This window comes from Macaca fascicularis, chromosome 13 (assembly GCF_037993035.2).
Source record: "Macaca fascicularis isolate 582-1 chromosome 13, T2T-MFA8v1.1".
Lineage (NCBI taxonomy): Eukaryota > Metazoa > Chordata > Mammalia > Primates > Cercopithecidae > Macaca > Macaca fascicularis.
The window spans coordinates 67,459,326-67,474,264 of record NC_088387.1 but is presented as its reverse complement, the minus strand read 5'-3'; the positions used below and the strand labels follow the sequence as shown (position 1 = coordinate 67,474,264).

The window sequence follows — 14,939 nt, the reverse complement described above, 5'->3', positions numbered from 1 at the left end:
ACTCTGTAATTCTTACAGATGGAATCCTAACATGCTGAAAATGGAAGTCTTTTGTTCTTTTGTTCTTTTATGAGGCATTTTAAGTACTGGAAAAGTGCTGAAAGTCCTTTTCAAAACAAGGTATTTTGAGTAATTAAATTTGAGTGGTCTGATTGAGAGATGAAATTACAAAACTTGTTTGGACTTTCCTTTAGTCATGGATGGCATTTTAAAGTATAAAGTAAAAACTGTCTCAGGGCAAAGGAGAATTAGGATTTAAAAATTTTAAGTAAAGGTAAAATAACACTTAGAGAATCAAAAATGAGTCTTTCCAAATTAACAGGACAGTTTGACTCCATTTAAAGAACTTAAATATCAACCAGTTGTTCACATTTTGTTCCCTTCAGAGGAATGTTATGCACATTATCCAGAATGGGTGTTGGAAAGAAAAGGCTGGGATAAGCCTGAACTTGGATGTAGTGGTCACGTTTCCAACACAGAGGACTTAACAGATTTCTAATTCTCTTTCGCGTGTTTTTTCTCGGAAAAATAAAGGTAGAATCAGCCAGTGCTAAATTTTGCCTTTAGAGCAAATTATGAAATGCACATGTCAAGATCCCCTTTCAGTTTCCCGCTGGCCCCTCGCCCCACTCCCCTACGTGTTTGCAGTGCACAGAAGGCTCCGCGCAGCCTTCCCCACTACATTTTCTTCCCTGATCTGCAAAAAGCACTTATTAATCTTACTGGAGAAATATTTTTTCGTTTTGCTTCACACATAATAGAATATCTAGTGAAGTATTAATATATGCTGGGTACCTTTTCATGACATTAATTCTTCAAACTTTTAAGGCTTCTTTTTCTCCAGGGTTTCCAGCTACTTTACCAGCATTTAAAAGTATCCCAAACAACACCCCAAACCCAGAAGCTGTGAAGGAACAGAACAGCAGACTTATCTACAAAAGAATGTAAAGTGTTGACATGGCAAAAAATATAACTTTAATAAAGTTAAAAGATAAACGGAAGGGTGGGAGAAAATATTTGTAAGATAACAAAATATTAATATTCCTAGTAAAGATATTAAAAGTTTTATATAAAGAGCTCATAAAAATCAGTAACAAAGTCATCAAATTAATAAGGAAAATAGCAAAGGGGCTAAACAGGCAATTCACAGAATTCAGAGTAAATACTGTCAAATTACTGCAAAGGAGGAACAAAATACAAGTTTTCCCCTTTAGTTGGGCAAAAGTTAAAAAAAATGTTTATATACAATATTGGTAAGGGTGAAGGGGGAAGCAGGCACTTTAATGTTAGAGTATAAATAGGTATAACCTTTCAGAAGGGCAATTTGACAAAAGTTATCAAAATCGTACACGTGTATACGTTTTTTACTTTACGATTTTACTCCTTGGTGTCTATGCTACAGAAATAACTATACAAGAAAACAGCAGCATATTTACAAGGACATTTATTTGCTGTATTTAGTGCAAACAATTGAAGAAAACTTCAGTGTTCACAGGGAACTTTTAAAATACATTATGATACATCTGCCCAATGGAATTCTCTATTGTACATTTGAAGCATGGGCTAGATATTCTCCAAGATATATGTGAACTAACAGCAAGTCACAAAGCTATTGATATAGTTATGTTCCAATTTTTTGTTTTAAAATTTTCAAATCATATAGGGTGTGTGCGTGTGTGTATGAAGTTATGGAAGGTTACTCACCATAATGTGTCTATCCCTGGAAAGTAGAGATAAAGAAGCAACTCCCTTTTTTAGCTTTATACTCTTCAATATTGTTTAAAATTTTTATAGTGACAAAACTTGTTTAAATTTTTTGGTTTTGTTCTTGAGACAGCATCTCACTCTGTTGCCAAGGCTGGAATGCATTAGCATGAACACAGCTTACTATAACCTCAACCTCCCCGACTCAAGCAATCCTCCTGCCTCAGCCTCCCGAGTAGCTGGGACCACATGTGCATGCCACCACACCTGGCTGATTTCTACCTTTTTTTTTTTTTTTTTTTTTGGTAGAGACAGGCTCTCACCATGTTGCCCAAGCTGGTCTGCAACTCCTGGGCTCAAGTGATCCTCCTGCCTCACCCTTCCAAAGTGCTGAGATTATAGGCATGAACCACAGTGCTCAGCCTGTTTTTCAATTTTTTCATGAAAACAGTTGAAGAAAAATAAAATCTAAAGACACCCTTAACTATATTCCTGTCGTGAGTACCAACTCACTAAGTCTTAAGGATCCCTAAAATATCATAGTTACCTTAAAAATCTCAAGTTCGCTTTATGGCCCCTCTCTTGGGATAGAAATTCCTTCACTGGAATAGACATGATTTTACATTTGAGGCCATCATTTTCATTTCTGACCCTCATCCCAATTACTCCATCTTACTCATTTCCAGGCAATTATTCCCATGGACATAAATCTGACCTTTGGTGACAGTCACTGAGGACAATGCACTATACACTCATTGATGCAATGGGCTGGCTGTGCCCAGGATTGGGAGTAACATGGAGTGAGTTAAAGAAAGCCTGCCAGACACCACATGACACCAACCACTGTGAATGGTGTGCACACGCCTCAGCAGCCAGGGCCACCACTGCTTGGCCATTTGCACTGAGGCCCAGGAAGCTGAAGGATTTGGAAGAAGTATTAGCTACACACCAGGGCTTCACCCAGCTGGGCACTGTTAGCACAAGAAATTAGTCTTGGTTTTCCTCGAGGGCAGAGGCACTACCTTCCAGGATCACTGTGAAGTTCACACAAGAGTTTGCGTGCCAGGATTTTGTGAATGAGCTAGTGTCCTTCTGAAGAACAGAGTCTTTACTTCTCACCTTAGCAGTCCGTTTTCCTGACTTCGGTTCTCTCGACCAAGTCTCAAAGGAGAGGATAGCACTCTTGGGCTTACAGAAGCTATTCATCAGCCCTTGTGGACTGTTTATTTCCTTACAAAGGGAATTTATGACAACACCTGTCTGCATACTGTCCATGGTTTGCTGGTAAATGTTTAACAACTGGCTCCCTGGGAAACAACAGCCTGATTCATAATATTGACCAATTTCCATCGTGTAGCTACAACTCCCATGGCTGATTTCAAGCTACCAACAAAACTTTACTGATTATCAATTGGGAAGAGATATATACAGTATATAGCACCATTATATAGTATTTCTACCTCAAGAGCAGAGGCAATAATCAAGAACAGTAAAATGATTAGGAAATGATAACTTGTGAATATTTATGACATTTATTTTTAACACAATTTTATTTATATAATTTGTATAGTTTATATAATTTACATAAGTTTATATAATTTAACTTTTAATAATAGATTTTCAGGAATTCTCAGCTGGTTGTGAAACCTAACAATTGGCTCTTGCAAGTCAATACAAACTAGCTCCAGCACAACTCTGAGACTGCTACACTGCAAGATACTACAGATACTATTTTTCCCGGGAAAATCAGTCATTATTTCCTTAATGAAAACCCAGTTCTCCCTTTGTTTTCAGCAGTCCATAGGTATGTTTGTGTGGCAACAGTAGGTGTCTGTATTCACAACTCCTTGGACTTGGTGTTGGGGCTGGAAAGTGTGTAGTAGATAAGAAAAGGCACAGATGTTGGAGTCAAATAGACCAGTGACTGTTCTGTGTCAACGTGTAATTTCATTAACCTTCAAGCCTTCATTTAATATTTATTACCTGTGGGATTGTTCTAAAAAGAAAAAGATAAAGCAGGTAGCGAATACACTTAAAAAGTAGAGCACGTGTGAAGTATAAGGACTGACACACGTGAAACACCCAGCCCAGGAGCTCAGTACATGTTAGTGCTTCTCTTTAACATGTGCCCATAGATTCCCCCCTTAATTGGTGGGAGCTATTTAGAGAGCCCTGCAGAGCAGGGAGCATCAGGACACAGCAGGCTGAACCCGGTTCTCCTTTCCTTACCAGATTTGGGAATCCAGCTGGGAAAAACATTGACTTTATCATACTGTTACCTGGGAACAGTCAGTAGTTTGACATTCTTAATTAGTGTTGCCGCTGTGGGGGAGAAGGTGAACAAAACTGACCTGGGTTTGTGGTGATAATATTCCCCTGGGTTACCAAGGCAGGATAACCAGTGCTAGTCTTTCTTGGGAAAAATCCCAGCCTCACACGGCTTTACGGCTCCAGAGCTTATCCAGGTGCAGGCCTGCACCTAAGCTCAACCAACAGGAGTTTAAAACAACATTTTTAAACAGGAAATCTATTGTAGCAACTTAAATTCTTCCCTAATTAATTGACCAAATTATATGTTTTATACATGTTAATAGATTTTTTTTTAGAACATCAAAATTTTGTTTTGAAATGCATTTGGGAAAATATGCATGTGAAACTACCAAAAAATTTTCTAGAAAAGAAGAAACACAAATGCCCCGCTTTCTCAGGAAACAGAACATATTATCATTAACAATAAAATGCACAGGTACCGGTTCTAACAAAAATAACTAAAGCATGTATAACCATTCACAAAATATAGAAAAAGAAGTATTCAACCAAAGGAGAAAACTGGAATGTTGTCCCCTCTACTCCGTTTAAATCAAACTCCCTTTTCAAGTCCCAACTCAGTTCCCAAAAGCTCAAATAAGCTTTTTGGGACCCACATGTCCTGAATTCTAATAGCCGTAGAACTTGTTATCTCTACTCCTAAGTTTGTGCTTTCGTGATGAAAGTACTGTACTACTGTCCTTTGCAGAGATTTAAAATGTCATATTTTCACATCTTTGGTTTTTGAGGGCAGAGAGCATGTACCTATGTAAGCCTCATGAGACAGGCACGCAAGCCTCTACTTAAGCTTCACATGCAGCAGGCACCCAAACCTGTGAATGAATAATAAACCAACGAAGAAACAAATGAACGAAGCAATAAATGAATGATATAGATATCAGCAAAACATAGCTTCTAGGGCTCCCAGTTTCCTAGCCTGGCTTCACACAAGGAAATTACATTGATTCAACTTAAAAACAAGGCTTTCACTATAAATGTAGTTTATTGGCCTGATTGGCTGTGACTGACATCTCTGGAAAGTGACCTGGCTGCCCCTAACAATGCCTCCTCGTCTGGGATGCATTTCAGGTTTTATCCTTTGGCTTTTTTTTTTCTCCAGTTCCTCACTCTTCTAGTGTTTCATAATGTGTGGTTATTAGAGCCCCTCATCAGATCACCTGTGTCCCTAGATCATATGCAGATTCCTAGGCCACACTTGCAGACTTCTGAATCAGACTCTTGCGGATGAGGTGACATCTGCATCTCCTAGGTGATTCTTATGTAGTCTAAGGTTCGAGAATCCCTTATTTAGGAGGGCAAGGAAAGGCCAGGCCTGGTGGCTCATGCCTGTAATCCTAGCACTTTGGAAGGCCAAGGCAGGATTCCTTGAGCCCAGGAGTTTGAGACCAGCCTGGGCAACATAGGGAGACCCTGTCTCTACAAAAATTCAAAAAATTAAGTTGGCCAGGCACGGTGATTCATGCCTATAATCCCAGCACTTTGGAGGCCAAGGTGGGTGGGTCACCTGAGGTCAGGAGTCTGAAACCAGCCTGACCAACATGCTGAAACCCCATCTGTACTTAAAAAAGTCAAGCATGGTGGCATGTGCCTGTAATCCCAGCTACTCAGGAGGCTCAGGCAGGAGACGCGCTTCAACCCAGGAGGTGGATGTTGCAGTGAGCCGAGATTGCGCCATTGCACCCCAGCCTGGGTGACAAGAGCGAAACTCCTTCTCGGAAAAAAAAAAAATTAACTTGTTGTGGTAGTGTGCACCTCCAGTCCCAGCTACTCAGGAGGCTGAGGTGGGAGGATCGCTTGAGCCTGGGAGGCTGAGGCTGCAGTGGAGCCAAGATCACGCCACTGCCCTCCAGCTTGGGCAGCACAGCAAGACCCCATCTCAAAAAATAAAAAATTTAAAAGAAAAAGGAAAGAAAATAAATGTGTTATATGCCTCCTATATACTCAGTACTTGTATTTATGATAACTCCTTTGATGTTTACAATACCACTAAATGTAGACTTTATTATTCTTTCAGTAATGAGTCTTAGACACTATTGTATTGATCAGACAAATTGCCAAAGGCTCTTCAGTGAATTAGCACAAGCCTAGATTCCAAAGCAAATGCATCTGACTGCATCCCCACGGAGAACCCCACCCCCAACCCTCCTGCACTGCCTCAGTTCTTCCCATGACATCACACTGCCCACTCCCACCTGGAGTGTCTTCTCATTTGCATGTATTCAAGGTTCCAGGTTCCAGCTGATATCTTTCTATATCGACCCAAAGTGATCTGAGATGCTACTCCACAGTTCATTTGGCACAAGAGTTAAAACACTCAAAAAGCTCCTGGGAATTCCTTATCTACCTGTGGACATTACAGGGAGACCTTGTGCTTATATGCTTTCCTCTAACTGCAGCGCCACATGAGCCAGGGCTATGTGTCCTCCACACCTAGTTCCCACACCTGCCCCTGACATAGACAATGCGTGCACACACCCACATGCACACACAGACATACACATACGCATGATCACACCCATACCTTACCAAGCATTTTGTACAGACACATGCTACCATGGGAACGTGGGCACAAAATACATAGTTGATTCTCCTCTTTCCTTTATAGATATTTTCAAAACAGTGTTTCTGTGGTGATATCTTTTTTAGTCTTGTTTCCTTGACTGCAGGTTAAGAATGCTGAAATGCCTTGGGTGCCTTTTAGTAGGTCCTTCTCCACTGGGTTTTGTGGCTGAATGACTGTATTCCTATTTCTGAGTCAAAGTCTATTGTATTCATTATATCATTCATCTCTTTGCAGTGAAGTCTCAGAATACGCTTGCAAGAAACATCTCTCTGCCCAGGAATTTGAGATCACATTTCCCTCTTTCCCTCATCAAGCTCAAGCTGCTTTCCTGCTTTCAAGGCCTAGTCCTGCCCCATCGTTCTCTGCCCAAACCTTCCCCTGCCATCTCTGTTCCATACCCACGTGATATGATGCTACCAACCTCTATGCCTTTGTTCATGCTGGTTCTAATCTGAGGTTCTATTCCAATTCCTAACTGACCCCGTAAAATGACGCTAGGGAAGTCGTTACAACTCTCTAGGCCTGTTTCTTTACTCACCATAAAAAGGCTCCACAAATCATAAAGGCTACTGTTAACTAAGGCTTACTTTGTACATTGCCCTAAGTAGTTTACCTATGTTTTCTCACATCTTCTTAATACCCATTACAGGGAACATTACTGTCCCCATTTTTCAGATGAGGAAACTGAGACTGAGAGAAATAAATTGCCCAAAAGTATATAGCCAGCGAGGAACAAAGAAAGGATTAGAACCTGGCTTTGCGTAATTTCAATCCCCATCCTTTCAACTACTTGCTATGCTGTTCTTCAAAGACTTTTCCAACCCCGAAGTCTATGATTTTATGAACCTATTCAGCCTTCCTCATCCTTTCGCTCCTGTGCCATCTGCCCCTTGGAGGCTTTGGCATTTGGCCTATATGGAAATGGGCCATTTTCCATAATGGGCCCATTTCAGAATTCCATCTGATTTAACACTTGATTGTAAACCATCAGACTTTTTCCCATAATTTTTCAGTGGGTGTTCTTGTCTTCCTTCCAGATGAAACCTTGAGAAAAGGAGCCAAGACTATAATAGTGGTCCTGTGCCACAGTGCAGGAAGAGAATGAACAGAGAGATCACTGGCTTTTTTTTTTTTTTTTTTTTTCGGTGCTTGCACCATATCCTAGGTGGTTTCATGCCATCTCATTTTCTCCCTGAAATATGTTCACAGTAAGTATTAGCAGCTTCATTTTTATAATGAGGAAGCTGAGGCCCAGAGAGGTTAAGTAGCTTACTCCATAATAAGTGGCTGAAGCGAACTTAATAAAGTCAGTCTGATTACAAAGCACAAATTTCCTGCTATAGAAATCTGAACAATGAAAGACAACAAACATTCTAATTTCCTTTCTCTTTTAGCCATCCCTCTAAATATCAGTACCGTTTGGGTACTCAATACCACACAATATTCTAAATCACTATATTGTTATCAATGTCCAAAGAGCTCTAAGAGTAAATAGTCAACGGAAATTGAGAACAGTAAAACTGAGCCAGTGCAGTAACATGTTTACTTATGAAAATCATTGGTAATGTGGCCATTATAGATATGCCCTGTAAAGCAAGATAAATAATGAAGTAGTAATTATGAAACATTGCAACTAATCGAAAGACTCCAGTTTTATAGTTTCTGATGGTCCCAGCATGCCTTTCCAACCTGATCTTTACCTACTTCATTTCACCCATGCTACAGCCATCATTTCCTGCCTCCATGCCCTTTTATTTTTCCATTTGAAATATCCTCTCCAGTATCTCCACCTCTTCAAATCTTACCTATATTCAAAATATCACTTCTTCCCTTCAGTCTTCCTTAACCTCCTCCTTTGCATCTACTAGCTAGACTCTCCATATGCTAATAAACACAGATGTTTTCCACCCCATATTCCATTCTCCTCTCCTTCCTGTGCTCACAAATAAACCACATTTCACATTCACTTAATTGGACCATGTGGCGGATTTATGCCAACAGAATGCAAACAGAAGTGATATTCGTCATTTCTAGACTATAGTGGTTTGAAAATATGTTCACAAATTCTTTGATGCTACTTCTTTCAAGAAGTGGAACTCGATTCCCCTTCTTTTGCACAGTGATTCTCTTCTAATGAACAAATATGGTGGAGGTGGCAGTATATGACTTCTGAGGCTAGATCATAAAAGCCGTTAAGCTTCTGCTTTATGTGTTCTCTCTCTCCTCTCTCCCCTCACTCTTTCTCAGATGAGGTGACTGGCTCTGGGGGAAGCCTATGGCCATGTTGTAAGGACACTCAATCAGCCCAGTGGAGAGGTCCACATGGCAAGGAACTAAGGCATCCTGCCAACAGCCAACAAAGAACTGAGACCTTCTGCCAATAGCCATGAGAAAGTCCTCTTGGAAGAGAATCTTCCCATCTCATTCAAGCCTTCAGATGACCACAGCATGGGCAAACTTTGATTGCAGTCTCATGAGAGACCCAGAGCGAGAACCATCCAGTTAAGCTGCTATCAAATTCCTCAGCCCATCTAAATCGTGTTAATACCTGTTGTAAACAGATAACTAACAGATTAATAAGCAACTCATATACAGGCTTAGCTACAAATCATTCCATACCGTATTTTACTCAAACTGTTTTTTCCTAGTTTTGCCTTGAAGTGAATGAAGCTCTAGAAAGCCAAAGGACAGAAGGAGATAGGACCTCTGAGTCATCTGGAGGAGTGGTACCCTAGAAAGCCATCCCTATCATGCTAACTCACAAATTTGGGACTTGTTTGCTATAGTAGTTAGTGCTACTAATTCTGTGTAATATACTCTCCTTTTTACTTCTCATAGCATTTATTGTTCTCTACCATATATAATTATTTGCATAAATATATTTTTTCATTTTAGTCTATTAGGTGCTTAAAAAAACAAACAAACAAACAAACAAACTACATTGCCATGGTTTGACTGTGTCCTCCAGAAGCATGTGTTGGAAACTGAATTGCCATTGTAACACTATTAAGAGGTGGGACCTCTCAGAGGTGAGTAGGCCATGAGGGCTCTGCCTGCATGAATGGATCAATGCTGTTATTTCAGGAGTTTCTGATAAAAGGACAAGGTAGGCCCCCTTCACACTCTCTCTGTTGCACACTCTCTTGGCCGTCTGCCCTCTGACATGGGATGACACAGCAAGAAGGCCCTTCCCAGGTGCAACCCCTCCATCTTGGACTTCTCAGCTTCTAGAACTGTGAGCCAAATATATTTCATTTTTTTATAAATTACCCAGTCTTTGGTATTGTTACAGCAGCACAAACCGGACTAAAACACGAAATGAGAAATTACAAGATGCTTGGTGGTATGTGCTTTGCCAATGTATCTCAATTAATTCTTGCAATAACCCTCTACAGTAAATACTATTATTCCTCTGATTTTTCAGATGTGAAATATGAGCCTGGGAGAGGTAGAGTGACTTGCTCATAGCCCAGAAGAGGCCAAGCTGACAAATCTGAGGATTCCTGAAGTCACATCCTTAGCCACACTCTAACACACTCCCTCCCAGTTAGCCCTGCATCTCACACGGTGCCTAACAAAGTGTCTTACACACAGTTGTTGGTTAATTTGTGCCAGTGACTGCATGAATAAGTGAATGAAGAAATAGCAATATGTTAAAAGGGGAAATGTCATAAAAGTTCACAAAGAATCAAAAAATCCTGTTGCTCTCAAATATTTTTTCCTCATACAAATGGCCCTTTTTACTTGTATGTCTCTGAACTTTAGGGTGCTAGTGGCTAGAACACATAAAGAGATTCATTCACTGGATGGAAAGCATGCTTAGAGAACACTAAGAAATTCTTCATAATGTCTACTTTTAGATCAAGAGCCTCAAGTGCTTCAGGACATCAAACAAATTTAGAACTTTTCTGAAAAGCCGATTCATTAAGGAAAGCTGCTGAAATCCACAGGCACCTTTTAAGGAGAGGACAGGGACATAGCGATGGGTGCCCTTTCACTAGAAGCCTGTGTCCATTCACAACCAGGCTGGGGAGACTCAGAGCGTGACAAAGCCTTAATTGTTCTTGCCAGAACAACATGGTAATGGAGTGAAAGAGTGGGTGCCCTGTGTACCGAGGAAAAAAGGCAGTAAATGAGTCCCTGGCAGCACCGCAGCAGGTCAACCTTAACAAAGATGGGGACGGCACTCTCTGCCAGAAAGCCAGTCTCAGCAAACTTGCTGAGTTAAAACTACCAGATTTAAGCTAAAAACAGCGATATTTCCAAAATATGCAGCCTGCGCACCATGGGAAAAGGAAGACTATCCCTACCTGGGGAGTAGGTAAGTAAGAAATAGTCTCCCACTCTTTTAAGGAAAGCCATGTCCCAGGCTTCCTTTCTGATTTGCTCGGAATTGGCATTAGCCTCAAGTCATCACCCTGTCTCCACTTCAGGTTCACATTTATGTCTGTTCCAATTTTCTCCAAAGAAAGCTTCAACTTTCCTTACTGTAAACTTTTTTTTCTGAAACGAAAAATATTGTACTTCCACATTTAACTCTGGGGACTGAAGCAGAAGGAAGCAGACATTTGTTTCCCATGCTAATTTTTTTTTTTTTTTTTTTTTTTTTTTTTTTTTTTTTTGACAGGGTCTTGCTCTGTTGCCTAGGCTGGAGTGCAGTGATGCAAACATAGCTCACTGTAGCCTTGACCTCCTGGGCTCAAGCAATCCTCCTGCCTCAGCCTCCTGTGTAGCTGGGACCACAGGCGTGGGCCACCATGACTGGCCAATTTTTTCATTTTTATGTTTGGTAGACATAGGGTTTCACCATATTGCTCAGATAGGTCTTGAACTCCTGGGCTCGACTGCCTCGGCCTCCCTAAGTGCTGGGATTACAGGTGTGAGCCACCATGCCTGGCTAATTTTACTTTTTTAATGTTAGAGGAGTTCATCAAGGTGATGATCATGACCACTTGGATCTCTGGGGGGTTTTTTTCTATTATTGTTCCAAATAAGTTAAATTTTTTATAAAACTTTTTTTAACTATAAATCTCCACGCCCAAATAACAGTTATTTTTCCCATAAACAAAACCCTTACTTCTCAGAGGAAAGTCCATTCTGTGTGTGTTCCTTGGGCTAGAATATTATAGAACACCTTCACAAAACAAGAAAAGACCCCAGATTATTAGGTTTTTTTAAATTTTAGTATCGCTTAAAGTGGCATAATCATGTAGTATTATTTTAAATAAACCACTGATTTCCAACTGAGGGTGATTGTCCCCCAAACGACATTTGGCAATGTCTAGAAACATTTTTGGTTCTCACCACTGATTGGGGTGGAGGAGGGTCGTGCCTAGTGGATAGAGGCCAGGGAGCCTGCTGCTAAGTATCCTACAGTGCATAGGCCAGTCCCCACAACAAAGAATTACCTGGCCCAGAATGTCAGTGGTACCCAGGTTGAGAAACCTTGACATAGGTATATTGACTCTATTACAGAATATACAGAAGAAGTTCACACTAACGTTATGCTCAATAAGATGTTGGCAGGGGCGATCATTTCTTCATTGGTTGGATGACATACCAAGTTTGAGGTTGAAAATGGCCAGATTTGGGGGCACAAGTTTGTGCCCTTTCTTCCTGTATGTGCAAGGCACTTGATAAATACTGTGAAATAGAACTGAATCAATCCTTGATCCTTTTTTCCTTTATCTAATAAATATTTGTTGAATCTCTGCTATGCTATCTGATACATAAGGTTTTGGGATTTTGTTGTTTTGTTTTCATAGCTCACTGCACTTTTGAACTCCTGGGCTCAAGCAATCCTCCTGCCTTTACCTCCTGAGTAAGTGGAACTACAGGCCTGTATCACAATGCCTGGCTATGTTTTGGCAGGGGTCGGGGGGGGGATTATTTTTAGTAGAGACAGGGTCTTGCTATGTTCAGCCCAGGCTGGTCTTGAACGCCTGAACCCAAGCAATCCTCCTGCCTCAGCCTCCCAAAGTGCTGGGATTACAAGTGTGAGCCATCGCAATGGCTAAACACAGCTTTTAAGAGAGCTGGTGCCTCAACCATGAGCACGCCTGTTCTTAATCAGAAAGAAAAGGGCCCAGGCCATTTCTAAATACTGCAATCAGTATTTTGGTCAGGCTATGTCTCTGAAGAACTAAAATAAAATGAGAACGAAACTGAAATGTTAAAGTACCTTTTATACTAAATGTGCATAAAATTCATTTCCAGTATGGCCGATTTTGTCATGCTGTAATTATAAATAAATTTCTACCCCTTTGGGAAAGCCAAGGCCTAAAAGGGCACCAATTCAGGGGACGTATTGAAGCTAAATAAGCCAAGCAAGTTAGATTTTAGGCCTGGGACATGGGTGGGAGGGCTTCTGGTACTTTCACTTTATAATACAATGTCTAACTTGTCCCCACCCTAACCCGTTGTCTCAGGACAGGAGGTGCTCTGGGACTTCCCTTCGCATCTAAAATAGCCGGAAGGATGTGAGCGTGTGGTCCCAGGGGCTGGACTTGCCTCATCACTCGGAAAGGATTCACTGGAAAAGTTCCCAAACTACCCCTCCCTGAGCAGTCATGAATCCACACTTAATTTGCCCCATCAAAGTAGGCCTCATGAAAATATTTTCCCTCAAACTTAAAAAACCACGGCAGGATGAATTCTCTCAGAAGTTATCATAGTTGTAGCATTATTGATCCATGAACAATTGAATTCTTTGAATTCATGCCTAAGAACACAAAAGAAGCCCCTGCACTTTTTTCACAAGCCTCTGTGGAATTTCGCATTCCAATGAAAGCAAATTACACTTATTTTTTATTTAGCAACAGCACTATTTCCAACCACCAACGTAACCACTTAATAGAGTTTTGTTTATGATTTAGCAAGTTTTTTTTTTCTAATAACAAAAAAATGCAGCTACAAAGCCCTAAGCTCAGAAAAATACATTTGCAAAAACATATTGCAAATGTAACTCTCTTCTGTTTTTTAGTTGCCTTTAAGGAAAGTCTTAATTGGAAGAGCAGCATTGTCACCAACTACTGTGCCAAAACCAAAGCTGGTTCAGGGCTGGCTGAACCCACCAAGCTGAGGTCAGGGCAGATGCAGCCCGTCCTCCGTGCTGGGCAGGAGTCTGTGGAGGATTCTGCGTCTGTCCATCCCGGTTGTGAGTACTCCTAGTTGGCCCCGCCAGCCACTCCTAACAGTCTTAGCTTAGAGCCCACCTCCAGTCCTAGAGGTGCCCAAAGCCCTAGTCAGGGTCCAGACCCTACAGTCTGTCTCAAGGTTTGAGGTGCTCTGGTCTGACCCAGAAATAGCCCAGACCCTTTGGAGCCGTGGGAGTAGTTGCAGAGTCCAGGACCCATCAAACAGTCCCGATCAATCCACTAGCTACTCACATCCAAGGGCTTTGACTAGAACCAGAAAAATTACAGGAATGCAGCAAACCAACTGCCTGGATGCATTCAGCCCTGGGTCAGTCACAATAGGTGTTGAGAACCCCTGGTTCTATGTAATCAATCAAAGACAGACATCTTCCACTACGAACTGAAACCTCGGCAGGCTCACTGGCCTTAAATCACGCCTGTGTCACTCTGGAGCTATGGAATGAGTTAAACCTCAGCATGCTCCTTGACATTAACTCATTCCAGTTTCTCAAATGAGAACAAAGAAAACATCAGAAGGTATCCATCAACAGTGGACTACTCTCCGCACTTGGCTAAGCATTGTATCTTCACTCGTAACTCAGAATTTCCCTTCGCTTACAGGTTTAATGCAAATCATTTGTTTGGTTAAATGATGGCACACATATTTGGTTTTTAATTTATAATGTACTGGGTTTACTGTGGGGGAGGCAGTGTCTGCAGTTCTTTATAAATACTAATGTATCTATATGTGTATTTGTGTGTATATTTATAAAGGTACTTATAGTGTGTACATTTACAACAAAATGTAACACATCAAGGGTTTGCATACATTCAAATAAAACACTTTAGATTCTTTGTGACTGAATTTATTTTGTAATATTTTTAATTGCTGAATATGGGCCCATTTTAAGAAAGTAAACAAAGTTGTATAAAGAAAAAGTGAATAATTCTTGTTGTCCCCTTTCAAGTTCATCCTCCTGAGGTAACAGCAATGTTTTCTAGTGTTTACCAATGTGCAGGATAAGCCTTCTGAAAGGAATTTTTTTTTTTTTTTTTAAGTTTTAAAAAGAGGCCAGGCACAGTGGCTCATGCCTGTAATCCCAGCACTTTGGGAGGCCGAGGCGGGGGGATCACGAGGTCAGGAGATAGAGACCATCGTGGCTAACACGGTGAAACCCCGTCTCTACTAAAAATACAAAAAATTACCC

The 14,939-nt window shown here is 40.9% G+C and overlaps 1 long non-coding RNA gene across 1 annotated transcript; it reads left to right on the top strand.

Moving 5' to 3' along the window:
• The first annotated feature begins 10,751 nt into the window (after positions 1-10,751).
• Positions 10,752-14,592, top strand: LOC123568381 (uncharacterized). The gene is made up of 3 exons (XR_006691702.3): positions 10,752-10,916; positions 12,361-12,416; positions 13,024-14,592. It is a non-coding gene; the product is annotated as an uncharacterized lncRNA (long non-coding RNA).
• The last annotated feature ends 347 nt before the right edge of the window (positions 14,593-14,939 follow it).